The sequence below is a fragment of the Lathyrus oleraceus genome, chromosome 1 (genome assembly GCF_024323335.1).
Source record: "Lathyrus oleraceus cultivar Zhongwan6 chromosome 1, CAAS_Psat_ZW6_1.0, whole genome shotgun sequence".
Taxonomy (NCBI): Eukaryota; Viridiplantae; Streptophyta; class Magnoliopsida; order Fabales; family Fabaceae; genus Lathyrus; species Lathyrus oleraceus.
In genome coordinates this window covers 364,844,094-364,863,268 of record NC_066579.1, presented here as the reverse complement: position 1 = coordinate 364,863,268, position 19,175 = coordinate 364,844,094, and the positions used below count along the sequence as shown (strand labels likewise).

The following is a 19,175-nucleotide window of genomic DNA, read 5'->3' as shown; positions in this document are numbered from 1 at the left end:
GGATGGGCTAAAAGTGGTGTTTGAACTGAAAGGTTGGTGTTTGAACCGGATCATGGTGTTTAAACCCAAAGGTGGAGGATAATATGGTGTTTGAACCGAATGGTTGTATTTGAACCTGAAAATGAATTTTAAACCAAGGTAATGGTGTTTAAACCTGAAGAGTGGTGTTTAAATCAAGGTAATGGTGTTTAAACCTAAAGAGTGATGTTTAAATCGAAAGGTCGGTGTCTAAACCGGAAAAGGGGTTTATGCTAATGCAATGGTAATGGTGCTCAACCAAAGTAAGGGTAATGGCATTTAAACCAGGAAGGTTATTCAATTTGAAGTAATGCAATGATGTTTAAACCAAAAAAGGTAATTGAATATGGTTTTTTAAACTGAGAGGATGCAATGGTGTTTAAACCAACAAACATAATTGAGGATGATGTGTATACTGAACCAATGCAATGTCATTTAAACCATCAAAGGTCATTCAGGATAATGTTTAAATCGAATCAATGCAATGGTGTTTAAACCAACAAAGGTAATTGAATATGGTTTTTAAACTGAGAGTAATGCAATGGTGTTTAAACCTAAAGAAGATGGTTGGGGATAGTGTGCAAACTGAATCAATGCAATGGTGTTTAAACCAACAGAGGTGACTGAAATATGGTATTTAAACTGAAAGGGGCAAAAAAGTATATTGGAGAACTAAAGTTGCTTGTTGTGGCATTGAATAGTTGAGGTGCTTGCATGGAGAAAACTTGTCAATTACTGAGTTCGAATCGCACTGAAGTCTATGAGTAGAGCTGAATACTCTTAGCAACTGGGTCATTTGTCCCGTATCCAAAGATATTCAGAATGAGGATGTGAATGCTCCCTCTCACCCTTTCTCTATTTCTTAAGGCTCATGTCGTATAATCCTCATTATAACTAATAAGTTGTTGAAGAAGATTCATGCTTGTGGATCTTGATAATGTAGTGTTGCTTGAAGCAAAAATACTTGACAATCATTTGATTCAAAATGTACTAAAGTCTATGAGTATAGGTGAATACTATGAGTAACTGAGTCATTCTTCCCGTATCCAAAGATATTTAGGATGAGGATAAGAATCATCTCTCTCTCACCCCTTCTCTATTGCTTAAGGCTCGTGGCACATAACTTGAATCATTATTGACAAATGTTGATATACCTTTATTGTGCTTGAATTGTAGTCCAGTCTGTCTGCAATGTGAATGCCTTGTACTGACTTTGAAGTCTTGAACTTGAATTTGAATCTTAAGGTCTTAAGCTCCTAAGGTCCAGTACAACTTGAACACGAGGGACTTACCTTATCAAGTGATCAAAGGTCTTCTGATCATCTGAATAAGCACGGGGCATTGAGCATAATGCAAAGGATTTGGTTGATCAAAGTAAACTTTGATCAACATAATCAGTGAGAATGAAACATAATAGTGAAATATGTACACAACCTAATGGATTGATCAGTCAATTTGTACCAATTGAATCTACACAAACCATATACTAAGAGAGCATGCATATCATGAATTCTCTAAAACCTAGGGGTAAAATGACCATTATCCACAAATTGATTAATATTGAATTCATTTCTAACAATTAAAATCTAATTGAAATCAATTATTCCTAATTAATATTCTAACTAAATCTAATCATATTATGTGATCAAAACTTAGGCTAATCTAAAATCAACCTAAATCTAACAAATAATTGTGCACAAAATCTAAAAAAATCATAAATTAAAAGAGCAAAAAAAAAATTGAACAAAAGGGAAAATAAGATGAAGTGAGGCAGGGGTGTGGATCATGAAATGAGGTGCAAATGGTAAGGGCCTTGGGCCTCAAGCCCAAGTTTCTGACAATCAACACATGTGTCCAGGTCATGTGGCCAAAATTCCCAATCAAAACGCGCTGTCAAATGAACATGAACATGGAACAAGCTCCTTCATCATTTCCATGCACTATCTGCTTCTCACCCTCATATCCAATGTTCATACAAGAAAAAGAAACACGAACAAATCCAAAGTTGAAGCTCCATCACCATCACTACAATCTTATTTAACTCGATTTCAACATCACCTTTAATGAATCGGAAGTTGCAACATCCAAAACCGGAATCGAAACGTATTTGATTCGTATCGACGCGGTGAATTGAGAAGAGAAGATGGTTCTTGTGGATTGCGCTACACAAATGATTGAAGAAGGAGACCAAAGAGTAACTTACCAATGTGGTGGCTCTTCAGAGTTAACATGTATCAGATTCTTCTTCTTTTCTTCGGCAATTGCTTCGCTTCCTCCTTCTTCTTGTACTTCGGTTTCTTCGTGAGAGAGATAGGATCATGCTTATATGAATTTGCAGTGATGCGAAAGTGGAGAGTTGAAAAATCTAAAGTGAAAATGCTTCGTGATTTTGTGATTGCTCCTCCTGTGGTTTGTGAAGAGTGTCCTTGAATAAAGAAGAGTGATTGCATTTATAGCTTTTAGGTTCTCAGTTTTCTGTTATAAATGCAAAATGAAATTTATCCGAAATTCATCTAGTTAGTTAGAAATGCAGAAAATCTGTTAGAGTTTTGAAATTAGTGAAAATGAATTAGTTTGTGTTAGTTAGCTGAATTATTGGTTCTGTGTGTTGCATTAGGTTAGCTATTATGGGCTCTCGAATGGTGCAGTTGAACAAGTTGCAGGGTCGTATTAGTCTTCAGAATTATGCAGGTGGTAATGCGTTAAGCATGAGCAACACTTGGTGTCCCGTTGAAGAAATATGCAAGGTGGACGTTTTGAATTTTTCACTTGGTGTTCTTTTTAATAAGTGCAGGGTGTATTGGTTATATTGGAGAAAATGTACATGTTGTATGCGTTTTATGAAGGAGATTTGCTTTGTGTTTTATAAGGGTTGCACATGAATTGCCTTAGGGTTCTTTTGTGAATCTTGTAGGTTGTAATATTTGGGAGTTTTTCTACTACACATTTTCATTGTGAGCTGTTTGGGTGCGTTTGCTTGGGATACATGTTAACAGGGCCTCGTGGAATTAAAGTGTGGGACTGAGTTTAATGCTTAGATTAGTTGTAGGACTTGGTGTGGTAAACAAATGTCATGGACCAGGTTTAATGGGATTGGAATTGTGTGTGGATTTGTTAAATGAATTATGGTCAGATTTAGTTGGTATATGAAATTATGTATGGTTGGAAAGTTGTATTGAATTTGAATGTGCTATGAGTTGTTTGATTGAATTGTAGCATGAAATGGTTTGATAATGTGAATGGTGTATTGATTTGTAATGGGATTTTTGAATGTGGTTTATTGAATGGTTGAGGAGTTTGAATGCTTGAATATGGATGCCTTGCTTGGTTGAATTATTTTGGACAAACATGCTTAGTGACCTAATTGTATGGAATGTGAATTTTGTTGGTTTTGCTTGGCATGTACGCTTAAGGATCAAATACTTGAAGATTAAGATGACTTAAGGACTTTAGGGAAAATGGTTGACTTTGGTCAACTAGTTGATCAAAAAGTCAACAAATGACCAAAGTCAACTATAGGTTAGAAACTAGGGTTTTGTACTGTTTGATGTAAATGTAACGACTTGTTTAAATGACATGTAACGTAAACAAGGTTTTGAATGAATATGACATGGTTTAAATGAAACAGTGATTTGTGTGACTTGTTCATATACTAACCAATATGAATGAACCTTGATTTAATGGACTAAAATGTCTAGATGAACCAACAATGAGGACCTATAATGCTTTAAGAATCTCAATGGATCAAAGAAAAATCAAGGGCAAAAATACCAATGCACTAATGCAAGCATGAATCCAAAAATCATTGACCAAAAATTGACGACCTTGACAACACCATATGGATGGAAGCAATGACCATGAATCAAAGACTTAAGATCTTGAAAGCACCATATAGATGGATGTTTGAACAAAACCTTGAACCAGATGAAATTCCAAACAAGTTTAATACATGATATGATGTATGACAAGATGGTCAAGAACCTCTTCCCAGTGAGTCAGGGTTTCAGTCACTCACACGGTCAAAAGTCAACTTAAAATGGCACACAAGATCATGCATCCTTGATTAGGGTTTCATGATGCACCCCCCTAATCAAGGTCTTCAAACTAAGCATGAAACTCCATATTTAATCTCCCAACACACGGGACCACAATTAGAGTTTAGTGGCCAAATCAATGCTCAAGAGGTCAAACACAAGATCCCAGAGGAACAAAGCCAAAAATTAGGGTTTTCATGCACGTATGAATGTCATGATGTGGTCTCCTTGAATCAAAGTCCCAAAGATCAAGAAACTAGGGTTTTAACCCCATTGATTCCATATGAAGAGTCATACCACATCTTTAGGGGTTGATCCACAAGCAAACCTTAACTTTTTTAGCCACAAACTTTGAATCTATGATGATTATTAAAAAGTGTTAACATGAATGAATGATCCATATGAACGAGTGTAGATGAATTTCAAGCCCAAGGTTAGATGAAAAATGAAAAGAGGAGGAAAAATTTGGGGGTATGACACCTAGTAAATTGATTTTGGAAATAATCATATGCAAACTTATCAACTATCTATCTATTAAAATAACATGCATACAAAACTACCAATAATACCTTTATACTTTAAATCTTTTTACACTTGCCAAAGGTTAAAATAGTAAAAAAATTAATCTCTCAATTAATTCACCTTACTTCAACCAAATGCTACCAAATGTCAAGCTTTTATTTGATACTTTTTAAACTTTCACTTTTTCCTCTAATTCTCACCTTTCACTCATCATATCATTCTTCTCTCTCTTTTCATTTTATTATTTTATCTTTTCACCTAATTATTTTATCTTCTCCTAAATATTGACATTTAGTTTTGTTTTTAAGATAAAATTTATTTATTTATTATTATTAAAAATATTAATTAATCTATTTTTAAATTTTAATAAAATTAAGAATTTATTTTATGAAATTAGATAATACTTAATAGTTGTATAGATAATTAACTTTCCATCTTATAGATCACTATAAAAAAATATCTAATATATTTTAATTAATAATTTTCATTATTTAAAATACAAAATTCATATTTTTAAATGTCAAAATTTCTCTTTTTTTCACAAATCACTATTAACAAAATACTTATTTTATTTTAATTAACAATTATCTTTATTTGAGACACATAATTCTTATTTTTAAGTCAAAATTTCTTTATTTCTTACGGATCATTATCAGTAAAATATCTATTTTATTTTAATTAGTAATTATCTTTATTTGAGGCACAAAATTCTTATTTTCATATGTCAAAATTTCTCTTTTTCTCACGGGTCACTATTAGTAAAATACCTATTTTATCTACTTAAAAATTCATTTTATTTGAGACACAAAATTCTAATTTTCAAATGTCAATTTTTTTATTTTTTTTCCTTTCTCCATTTCACGATACTTTATTTTTCCTATTTGTATGATTATTTAACACAATTGAGTTTATATTATCATTATTCATTTTATAATTAAAAAAATCATCTTAAATTTACATGTATATTTAAATAAAATTTATATCACATTAAATAAATTGACCCGTGCGAATGCCCGGGTATTTTGCTAGTGTTGTATCTGAAACTTATCTTACACGGATTAATGGTTGTCTATCATTCTGCAACTCATCATTCATCTCACGTTGTTTTATTGTTAAAACCTCTCAAGTACTTTTAGTTTTTGTTCAACTTTCTTCCATATTTATTTATTTTTCAAAGCATCAAATTTTATGCTTTCAAGAATGAATTAGTAGAAAATGAAGTGTTGAATAAAGAACTTGAAACATTGGAAAGATTTTAACCATAAAATAACATGATAAGAATGATGAGTTGCAGAATGCTTCAAAATCATAATCAATGTAAGTTGTTCTTCAAATATAACACAATTGTTCATATAATTATTTTCCTAACCATTTTTTAGAAGTTATATGTTTAGTGCAGGGTTTAGTGAAATTAGCAATCCATATTAGATTTAATAAACTCAAAAATTGTTTTACCCCTCGATTTTATGAGATAACCGAGGTGAAAATATGATACATCCTTCGGCGAAACTACAAAACCGAGGGAACATGTGTTTTCGCCATTTCAGAATTCCAAAAAGGTTTCCCTGGGTATCAAACCCATGACCTTTTCACATACCCGTCGATTATTTTAAAATCGGGAGTAAAATATGCACTTTTCACGACGTCATTTGTTACCTCGCCTCTATAGCTGAGGTTAAATGCATCTTGTGTTCGACGTTAAATGTGCTTTTTCTAGTAGTGATTCTTTTATATTTTTGATTGATGACAAAGAGGGAGAAGAGTGGACACGATTTTGATATACTTATTTCCCTTCTGAATCTCAAACATCTGACTCTGATACTTCTTATTTTTATGACTCTGATCACTAATATGGGAACTTTGATAAAGTTCACCAATATTGTTAAGAAGACCTTTTTCAGTCAAGTTAACTAGGTTATTCAGAAGTTAAGCTAACTAAGATCTTGCAAAAGTTAACTAGGACTTCATAATTAAGCATGCGTTCACCAAGCTTATATGGTTTTTGAACCCAGTTCTGATTGAAGACAATTTTCAACTAGGCATTGATAAAAGAAATTGAAATTTCTAATCAAGTTCTGATACAAGGAATTTCTCCCATTAAGATCTGATACAAGTCTAACCAAGACTCTAACACAAGAAATATTTCTGATAATCAGACTTTCTGATACTTGTAGACAAATCAGAAGTTATTTCAACCAGGCTTCCTCGTTCAGAGAAGTTATTTCTTTGATGTTGATTGAAATATTTTGTGTGTTAAGATTATTTTAAGTCTCAAACTCAGGGGGAGCTTTCAAACCTAACTCTGAAGTTCTAAGTTGAGAAATAATTTTAATAGTATAAAACTCAGGTGGGGTAGGGGGGGGATTACAAACCTCACTATGATGTTTTTATATGATTAAACCAAGTAAAAACTGTTCATCAAAATTCATGGTTGTGTCATCATCAAACAGAGGGAGATTGTAAGAAGAAGATCTAGTTTTGTATCAAGCCTTATGTTTTGATGATAATAATACATAGACTCTTAGAGAATAGTTTTGTACCCTAATGATTTTGTTTAGTGCACAAATACTAGATACAAGTTATGACTCTGATTGAGTGACGTGTAACATCATTATATTCTGAACCTAACATACTATGGTTATAAGATATGTGTTCTACAAGACAATCAAGTTCTGGATTTTGTACTCGATGTTTTTGAACATTGTCTATCCAAAGCTTTGTGACTCTGAAGCTTCTAACGATATTAAGCTCTGAAGCCCTGTGACTAGGGGTGTTCGCAGTGTTGTTTGGGAGGTTTTGACGCTAAAAGTCATTCGAATCGCAAGAGAAAAAAGTATGTGGTTCAATTGGATTTTTGAAATAAAACTGAACCAAACCAATGTGGTTTAGGTTGGTTCGTTTTTTTACTTACTGAGTCATACATGCACATACAGAGAACAACATAACTTTGTGTTTAGTCATTCATACATTAACAGATAAAACAAAACTCATCATATTTTGACAAAAACTTCTCATTTAATATACATAAATAAGGTTATACAAAAGTATAACAAAAAAACATAAAATGGTAGCATAAAAAATATTAAAAACATTATAGTAAAACAGAAAAAATAGAGAACATGAGAGATTATAGAAAATGAAAAAGAAAGAACATAAGATATGCGAGATTAGAGAAGAAATGTGCGATAAAAATATAATTGGAAGAAAGAACAGTAGCATAAAAATGAAAAGATGAAAAAGAAAGAATATAAGAGATAAGAGATTATAATAGAAGATGTGAGATGTACATGGCCAAGAAGATGAGAAGAATACATGATACTACTGTGAGAGATTTGAGAAGGCTGAAATTGTAACCCTAAGTTTGATTAAAATAAAAATGCTCGTAATTGTAAGGTTAAAGTATAATAGGTTTAAGTTTTGAGTTAGATGTGAGATAAGTAAAATTTAGGTTGTAACATAATGCAGTTTGATTTGGTTTAGTTCGGTTTGCAAAACCAAAATGAACCGCGCAGTTTTATTGAAAAATGGCACAAACACAACCGAACTAAATATGGTTTTTTGCGATTTCTGTATGATTTGGTTTGCTTTGCAGTTTTCTATGGGGTTGATTCAATTTTGAACACCCCTACTTGCGCCCAGACAACTCTGATGAACTATGTCAACAGACAAGGAACTTTTGTAAGGAATATTTGAGAGAAAAAAAACATACACACAAGGAACTTTTGTTCATACTCTCCATAGAAAATATTTTGTGTGTTATACTTGTAATTCATTCATGTATTATGCTTTTCTTAGAAACATTTTGTAAACAGACTTTGTATCCCAATCTTTGTGATTGTATTTCCTTGAGTGGCCAGGGTTTAGTCAGAATTACTCAAGAAGACATTGACAATTGATCTTTATGTTCTAATCAAGTTTGATTATAATATGTTAAGTCCTTATGATAAGGTGAAATCACCTTGGCGGGTGGATTGGAGATAACTTTGTTAACAGCGAACTAGGATAAAAGTAATTATGTTCATTATTATTGTTCTTAGTTTTCTGTTTGTATTTTTGGGTTGCAAAAGTTTTATTTCTTGAAACCCAATTTAAACCCCCTATTTCTTATGTTTCCATTATCTTCAGTGATCGTGGGTTGGGTTGGATTTGATCAAATCCAATACTTAACCCATTCAATGGTATATGATTTGAGTTGAGTGTTCAACTTATATTTCTAAGACTAAACTCAAATCAAACCAACTTATTCATTAATGAGTTGCGTTGAATTAGGTTCGCGAGTCATCCACTAATAATAATTTATTAAATTCTAAAAAAAATATCAATTTATATATATATATATATATATATATATATATATATATATATATATATATATATATATATATATATATATATATATATATATATATATATATATATATATATATATATAGTCTTAAAGAACCCTATATATTTTTAATGCACCACGTGAATTTCCACAAATGCCCCCCATTTCAGGAGATATATTTTCGGACGCACCTCTTGCACACTCAAGTAAGGTCATTCTGAGAGGCCTCTTATGTGTTGGATAATTTTTATTTCGGAGATGCATCTCCAGAACATTTTAAGAAATACCTTAATTATTTAACAGTTCAGTAGATATTCTGGAGATGCATCTCCAGAATTATGGGCGACATTTTGAAATTTAGATCACCTTTGCATGTCAGATATTTCTGGAGATGCATCTTCAAAATATCTGATAAAAGAACCAACTACATGATCACACAACCATTGTTTACATAGTTGGTTTTCAACCAAACCCTTCACCCTAAAAACCATTCATTCTCAATCCATTTTTCCACTCCAAATCTCCACCCTTTTGGTTCATCACATCATAGGGAGCAAAAGAAGATAGAATTTTAGGTAAGGATTCTTCTTTTCCCTATGTATTGCTCACACTAATCTTCCATTTTTATGGAAAAAGTTACATCGTGTCCGAAAATGTATATCCGGAACGTATATGAACTTGTCCGGAGATGCATTTCTGAAATTTGTTTGTGTTTATTTTTGATGTCATTCTGCAGCAGTAGTAACACTTATGTTCTTTTATAATTTTAATTGTTTTCATTAGATATGGTGCACCTCGATGTTTTCTCAAAACAAGTTGTTTCTCTAGATGTCAAAGGTGTGGTTGTTTCTTCGAATGTTCAAGGTGTTGTTGTGAAGACGGTAGATGTTAGAACACATATTTGGTCGGAGCATCACAATTTTGGAACATAAATTTAAAGACAACACTCTATATTCTCAGTTGGTTGGTAACATTTCTCGGGAGGGTTTGAACTATATTTTTCATGAGACTAAATGAGTTGATTATGTAGGCTCCAATAGCGCAAAGTGTCGATGCACAATTGTGAAAACATATGGCCTCCCACGTGCTTATGTTATTGCTAAAAAAAGTGAAACTTGGTGACCTAATAAGAATGGACGAGGTTTGCACTCATTAGAAGAAACTTAGGTTTGATGATGATGGATGCATGGATGACAGTAAATCGAATATCTCTATTTTGATTGAATGAGAAGTAATATACGAGAGATTTTTGAAAACCTATTACAACATGAAACTCCACATTAAAGAAAATGAAGCTTACACTGAATGACAATTCGACTACACAATATCATTCATATTTTAAACATGTTGATAAAAAATTTCCCGACTCACCGACTCCAAAATCTCAAAAAAGTGTTGCCAAAGGCGTTCGCATTAGCAAACCACCTCCGACACCGCTCCCACAGAAGATTCCATTCATCGACGAGATGCCGGTTTTTATGCGCAAATATATTGAGTGGATCGTCAATTTTATGCGGGACGATAATTGCGGTTACCATGCCGTTTCAGCTTTACTCGATAAAGGAGAAGATAATCATACACTTGTCCGACATCAACTTATTCAAGAGTTGAAGACACATAAAGATCATATACACGGTTGTACGGAAAGAAAGAAAAATTTGATGCAGTTTATGAGTCTCTTGTTCCTTGCTTGAGCAGTACGACACAAGAGGCAAAATGAAAGCGCTTATCTTAAATGGGTCACCTAATAGCATGTGCGTATGATAAAGTGTGTGTTGACCTGACACTACAGTTTTTTGGAAACCTTTTTCCCACTATGCACTGCCCATCCTAAAATCCAAATGATCGTATCATGTGTATTGAATGACTTTCAAAATCAAGTCATTTTGTTCAAGTTTACTTGAAACTGGGATGCCCTATACCAGTTACATCACCAGAATGGATGACTAATTCAAATACAAAAGCCAAGAGTTGGCCGAATCATTTTATGAAAATGATGCAAGAATTCGAGAGATTGAACAACATTGAAAAAGAATCAAATGCACAAAATTCTAAGGAGGTACCACCTATAGATTTCGTCGGCAACATATGTTTTGATTCGTTTTAATTTCTTGTTTAGCCAGACAAATAATTGTATGTAATTCTGTCCCAATATAAATGAAGTGTTTAATATTCATTTTTTGTTCATATTTTGTCTTTATACATTTTTTTATCTTCCCCATGACAATATTTATGTTTTTGTCAATGAAAAAATAGGTTATTTTTAGTGTTTTGTTTTGAAACTGGTTCAGGATAAGTTCCGGATATGCATCTCCGAAACAAGATAATAGGGTGCGATTCCGGAGATATATCTCCGGAATCAATATGTTAGTTAATGAATGGTCAATATTGATCTTTGCATTCTATAAATTAGGTGCTCTTATGTTATATTTCACGTAAATTGGAAATGTCTCAAATATCACAAATAAACATCCATTGGTATGTCGCAAATGTCTCCTTCTCCGGTTCTACATCCAGGCGAACGTTTAAGCTCACCGATTTCACCTCCCTCGAAGATATCTAAGACGGAATCCACTATCTCCTACCTTACGGAGATAAATTAAGGATTGTGAAGCTCGAGTACCATTCACCATCAATTGACAACGGAGGGAAAATTGAGTTCAGCAAATTTGAGCTCAAGATGCAAGCAGATGTTAGGGCTATGTGGAATACGTATTTCCGTTTCGAAACAAAAACTCCGCTCGAGTTGGAAGCGACACTACAAAGATCAGTCGAAGATATTCTGAAGATGCGTAAGCGTCCATAGGGATATTGAAATGTAATATTGTAGTTTATGTTGAAATCATCATTGTAATGCTTGTTTTATGTTATGAATGTCAAATTTATTTTGGAAAATTACTTTTCTATTGATTCTGAAACTAATGTGTCTCTCTGGATATGTAACTACAAAATCATTTCGGAGATGCATCTCCGAAATAAAGTAAACAAAAAAAGGCGTAATTCATAATGATCTTTGTTAAGTGTGTGTTGCATCTTCGGAAGGGGAGACATTTGTGGAAATTCACATGGTACATTAGAAACATCTAGGATGCCATAAGAAGTTCTCTAAATATAAAGGTTAGATTAGATTGGGTGATATGGTTCACGGGCTGTGAACATCCCTATATGCCACTTTTAACTTACAAATATATACATTCTTTTTATTTTTTATTAATTTCTATCTTACAAACATATACATTATTTTTATTTTTTATTAATTTCTATCGTTATTAAAAAAACTATTGATTGTATTTTTTAAAAAATCATAATAAATTATTATAATATAAATATATTGATTATAGTTATAATTTTTTTTAAAAAATAATTAAAATTTAATACAAAATAAATTAAAATTAATATTAATTATTTTCACATCATTAAATTTTTTTATATAAATTGTCACAACAATATTTTTTAAGTTTAATTCTAAAAAATAATATTTAAATTTTATTTTTAAAATATTCAAAAATTAACAAATAAAATATAAAATTTACACATCATGCTGGTTATATGTATTTTAAACTTAAAATTATACATCCAAAATAGATACAAATATAAAAAAATGAAATCAAATAAAAAATAAATCATTGATCACATCTCTTATAATTATTTATATTTTAAAAACTAAATCTTATACATCACACTTAACTTACAAGCACATACATTTCTTTATATTTGTGATTAGTTTTTATCGTTGTTCAAAAGAAAATTAATTATGTTTGTACAAAAAATTATAATAAAATGTTGTATTATAAATGTATTGACTAGAATTGTAAAAAAAAAACTTAAAATATTTAAAACTCAACACAAAATATACTAAACTAATTTGCATCCACACGAACTTAGTCTAGTTTCTATTTATTGTTATTTCTATTTCTTTTCATTTAAATCATATTTATTGTTATTATTTCTTATGATTTTTATAACTGTTTGTTTTTTACCTTTCAAGTTCATATGTTCTACTCAATGTATATCATAAAATTGTTGAAGTTTCAAATCCATTTTGATAATATTTTATTAGTTTTATAATATTGTCTATATTATTTTTTATGTATAAACAATATTAAAATTATGTATTCTGAATATATATTTATTTGTTGTATTCATCTTATTGCATTTCAGTATAAATGTATTGTTCAAAATTTTATTTACATAGTCATTTATATCTTATAATAATCGATATATAATTGATTAATTGTATTCTTTAAATTATATATTTAATATAATATAATACGTACAACACACTTAAAAAAATCATGTACTTGATATATATGTACAACACATTATAAAAAAAATCATGGAAACTCATTTCTGATATAAAGATTATGTACTCTAATGATTTTGTTTAGTGCGGAGATATTAGATACAAGTTATGGTTCTGATTGAATGACGTGTAACATCATCATATTCCGAGCCTAGCATACTATGACTATAAGATGTGTGTTCTACAAGACAATCAAGTTCTGGATTTTGTACTCAATGCTTTTGAACATTGTCTATCCAAAGCTTTGTGACTCTGAAGCTTCTAACGATATTAAGCTCTGAAGCCCTGTGACTAGGTGTGTTCGCGGTGCTGTTTGGGCGGTTTTGACGCTAAAAGTCATCTGAACTGCAAGAGAAAAAAGTATGTGGTTCAGTTGACTTTTTGAAATAAAACTGAACCAACCCAATGTGGTTTAGGTTGGTTAGGTTGGTTCGTTTTTTACAAGATTTTTATTGAGTCATATATACACATATAGAGAACAACATAACTTTGTGTTTAGTCATTCATACATTAATAGATAAAAACAAAACTCATCATATTTAGACAAAAACTTCTCATTTAATATACATAAATAAGATTAGACAAAAGTATAACAAAAAAACATAAAATGGTAACATAAAAAATATCAAAAACATTATAGTAAAACAAAAAAATTAGAGAACATGAGAGGTTATAGAAAATGAAAAAGAAAGAACATAAGAGATGCGAGATTAGAGAAGAAATGTGCGATAAAAACATAATTGGAAGAGAGAACAGTAGCATAAAAATGAAAAGATGAAAAAGAAAGAATATAAGAGATGAGAGATTATAATAGAAGAGGTGAGACGTACATGACCAAGAAGATGAGAAGAATACATGATATTACTGTGAGAGATTTGAGAAAGCTGAAATTGAAACCCTGAGTTTGATTAAAATAAAAATGTTTGTAATTATAAGGTTAACATATAATAGGTTTAAGTTTTGAGTTGGATGTGATATAAGTAAAATTTAGGTTGTAACATAATGCGGTTTGGTTTGGTTTAGTTCGGTTTGCAAAAACAACCGAATCGAACCACGCAGTTTTGTTGAAAAATGGCACAAACATAACTGAACTAACTGTGATTTTTTGCGATTTAGGTTTGATTTGGTTTGTTTTGCGATTTTTTATTGGGTTGATTCAGTTTTGAACAGCCCTACTTGCGCCCAAACAACTCTGATGAACTATGTCAACAGACTCTAAAGACAAGGTTCTGATGAACTGGATAAAGACCCTGAAGACCAAGTTTATGAAGATTCTCTCAACCATACTATTCTTCTTCTTTCTATGCACACTACATCACATCTCTATCATAAGCCTCTGAATATTGAAGATAATATAAAAAAAGGTTTTATGTGATAAAATAGTACATAATACAAAATCAAATATTCATTCCACTACATTGATTTTGTGGGATAAGGATTGTATTATTGTACCATTGTGTCTCCCCTTTTAACTGACCGTTATGCAAGGATACAATTGCATTTAAGTATTCTAATTCTACCCTATAATGAATCTCTTCATTGTCTATATAAAGAATACATGGAAGAATGAAAAAATGCTACACTCTAAGAGATTATCATATACATGAATAATTCATTTTGTGAAATATTTGAGAGAGAAAAAACATACACACAAGGAACTTTTGTTCATACTTTTCATAGAAAATATTTTGTGTGATATACTTGTAATTCATTTATGTATTGTGCTTTCTTAGAAACATTTTGTAAACACATTTTGTATCCCAATCTTTATGATTGTATTTCCTTAAGTGGCTAGGGTTTAGTCAGAATTATTCAAGAAGACATTGACAATTGGTCTTTGTGTTCATATAAAGTTTGATTATAATAGATTAAGTCCCTGTGATAAGGCGAAATCACCTTGGTTGGTGGACTGAAGATAACTTTGTTAACAACGAACCATGATAAAAATGATTGTGTTTATTATTATTGTTCTTAGTTTTCTGTGTGTATTTTTGGGTTGCAAAAGGTTTATTTCTTGAAACCCAATTCAAACCCCATATTTCTTATGTTTCCATTATCTTCAGTGATCGCGGGTTGGGTTGGATTTGATCAAATCCAATATTTAACCCATTCAATGGTATATGATTTGGGTTGAGTGTTCAACCTGTATTTCTAAGAGTAAACTCGAATCAAACCAACATTTTCATTAATGAGTTGCGTTGAATTAGGTTCGCGAGTCATCCACTAATAATAATTTATTAAATCCTAAATAAAATATCAATTTAATTAACATATTTAATTTAAAGAAACATTAAAAAACCATCAAATTTTAGTACTTAATTTGAATAAAACATTTATTTTAATATCTAGAAGCTCTTTCACAATTCGAATAAAGTCCAAAATCAAATACAAATTATATAAAAATATAATTTAAAGGGGAAAATGCATCTCTCTATTTTAAATAAATGAATTCGGTCTCTCAAATTTTTATTTATACTTAGGTTTTTATAATTAATAACAACTACAATTATATATATATATATATATATATATATATATATATATATATATATATATATATATATATATATATATATATATATATATATATATATATATATATATATATATATATATATATATATATATATATATATATATATATATATATATATAATCTCTTAAAGCATCCTAGATTTTTCTAGTGCACCACGTGAATTTCCATAAATACTCCATATTTTAGAAGATATATCTTCAGACGCACCTCTTGCACACTCAAGTAAGAATATTCTGAGAGGGCTCCTATATGTTGGATAATTTTTATTCCGGAGATGCATCTCTGGAACATTTTAAGAAATACCTAAATTATTTAACAGTTCAGTTAATATTTTGGAGATGCATCTCCAGAATTATGGGCGACATTTTGAAATTTACATCACCATTGCATGTCAGTAATTTCCGAATATGCATCTTCAAAATATCTGATGAAAGAATCAGCTGCATGATCACACAACCATTGTTGCCATAGTTGGTTTTCAACCAAACCCTTCACCCTAAAAACCATTCGTTCTCAATCCATTTTTCACTCCAAATCTCCATCCTTTTGGTTCATCACATCGTAAGGAGCAAAAGAATCAAGAGTTGGCCGAATCATTTTATGAAAATGATGCAAGAATTCGAGAGATTGAACGACATTGAAAAAGAATCAAATGCACAAAATTCTAAGGAGGTACCACCTATAGATTTAGTCGGCAACATATGTTTTGATTCGTTTTAATTTCTTGTTTAGCCAGACAAATAATTGTATGTAATTCTGTCCCAATATAAATGAAGTGTTTAATATTCATTTTTTGTTCATATTTTGTCTTTATGCATTTTTTATCTTCCCCATGACAACATTTGTATTTTTGTCAATGGAAAAATAGGTTATTTTTTAGTGTTCTGTTTTGAAACTAGTTCAGGATAAGTTTCGAATATGCATCTCCGAAACAAGATAATAGGGTACGATTCCGGAGATATATCTCCGGAATTAATATGTTAGTTAATGAGTGGTCAATATTGATCTTTGCATTCTATAAATTAGGTGTTCTTATGTTATATTTCACGTAAACTGAAAATGTCTTAAATGTCACAAATAAACATCCATTGGTATGTCACAAATGTCTCCTTCTCCGGTTCTACATCCAGGCGAACGTTTAAGCTCATCGATTTCACCTCTCTCAATGATATCTAAGACAAAATCCACTATCTCCTACCTTACGGAGATAAATTAAGGATTGTGAAGCTCGAGTACCGTTCACCATCAATTAACAACGGAAGGAAAATTGAGTTCAGCAAATTTGAGCTCAAGATGCAAGCAGATGTTAGGGCTATGTGGAATACGTATTTCCATTTCGAAACAAAAACTCCGCTTGAGTTGGAAGCAACACTATAAAGATCAGTCGAAGATATTCTGAAGATGCGCAAGCGTCCACCGGGATATTGAAATGTAATATTGTAGTTTATGTTGAAATCATCATTGTAATGCTTGTTTTATATTATGAATGTCAAATTTATTTTGGAAAATTACTTTTCTATTGATTTTGAAACTAATGTGTCTCTCTGGATATGTAACTACAAAATCATTTCGGAGATGCATCTCCGAAATAAAGTAAACAAAAAAAGGCGTAATTCATAATGATCTTTGTTAAGTGTGTGTTGCATCTTCTGAAGCAGGAGACATTTGTGGAAATTCACATGGTGCATTAGAAACATCTAGGATGCCATAAGAAGTTCTCTAAATATAAAGGTTGGATTAGATTAGGTGATATGGTTCATGGACTCTGAACACCCCTATATGCTACTTTTAACTTACAAACATATACATTCTTTTTTATTTTTTATTAATTTCTATCTTACAAACATATACATTATTTTTTATTTTTTATTAATTTTTATTGTTATTCAAAAAAAAACTATTGATTGTATTTGTTAAAAAGTCTTAATAAATTATTATAATATAAATGTATTGATTATAGTTGTAATTTTTTAAAAAAATAATTAAAATTTAACACAAAATAAATTAAAACTAATATTAATTATTTTCACATCATTAAATTTTTTATATAAATTGTCACAATAATATTTTTTAAATTTAATTCTACAAAATAATATTTAAATTTTATTTTTAAAATATTCAAAAATTAACAAATAAGATATATATTTTCCGCATCATGCTGGTTATATGTATTTTAAACTTAAAATTTTACATCCAAAATAGATACAATTATTAAAAAAATGAAATCAAGTAAAAAATAAATCATTGATCACATCTCTTATAGTTATTTATATTTTCAAAACTAAATCTTATATATCATACTTAACTTACAAGCATATACATTTCTTTATATTTGTGATTAGTTTTTATCGTTGTTCAAAAGAAAATTAATTATGTTTGTAAAAATAATTATAATGAAATGTTGTATTATAAATGTATTGACTAGAATTGTAAAAAAAAACTTTGAAATATTTAAAACTCAACACAAAATATATTAAAACTAATTTGCATCCGCACGAACTTAGTCTAGTTTCTATTTATTGTTATTTCTATTTCTTTTCATATAAATCATATTTATTGTTATTATTTCTTATGATTTTTATAACTTTTTTTTTTACCTTTCAAGTTCATATAGTCTACTCAATGTATATCATAAAATATTTTGATAACATTTTATTAGTTTTATAATATTGTCTCTATTATATTTTTATGTATAAACAATATTAAAATTATGTATTATGAATATATATTTATTTATTATATTCATTTTATTGCATTTCATTATAAATGTATTGTTCAAAATTTTATTTACATAGTCATTTATATCTTATAATAATCAATATATAATTGATTAATTGTATTCTTTAAATGATATACTTAATATAATATAATACGTATAACACACTTAAAAAAATTATGTACTTGATATATACCTACAACACATTATAAAAAAAATCATGGAAACTCATTTCTGATATAAATATTATATCTTTAGTATTCTTACTTGTTTTCTTTTATATATATATATATATATATATATATATATATATATATATATATATATATATATATATATATATATATATATATATATATATATATATATATATATATATATATATATATATATATATATATATATATATATATATATATATATATATATTCCTACTAGACTGAATCGTTTGATTTGATTTAGGCACCCAACCAAAGAATAAAAAGTATACATTTTTTTTTAATCGATGACTTTGATATTCGGTTCCTCGTATCCTTTTCCCCCTAGCTCATCAATCAAAGTAAGAATATTGTCCTTCTTTTTTTTGTCGAAGAAATCAAGTAAGAATATTAAAGATGTGGTGTTATATAGTTTAAATGAATTTCCAGGAAATTTCGTGCAACCAAAACTTGATGACTAGTACATGTTATGTACGTGTATGAGTGGAGCAATAACGTCGA

General features: G+C 29.9%; 1 long non-coding RNA gene across 1 annotated transcript; it reads left to right on the top strand.

The window, feature by feature from the left end:
- The first annotated feature begins 1,757 nt into the window (after positions 1–1,757).
- Positions 1,758–3,324, top strand: LOC127136809 (uncharacterized). The gene is made up of 2 exons (XR_007808685.1): positions 1,758–2,481; positions 2,636–3,324. It is a non-coding gene; the product is annotated as an uncharacterized LOC127136809 (long non-coding RNA).
- The last annotated feature ends 15,851 nt before the right edge of the window (positions 3,325–19,175 follow it).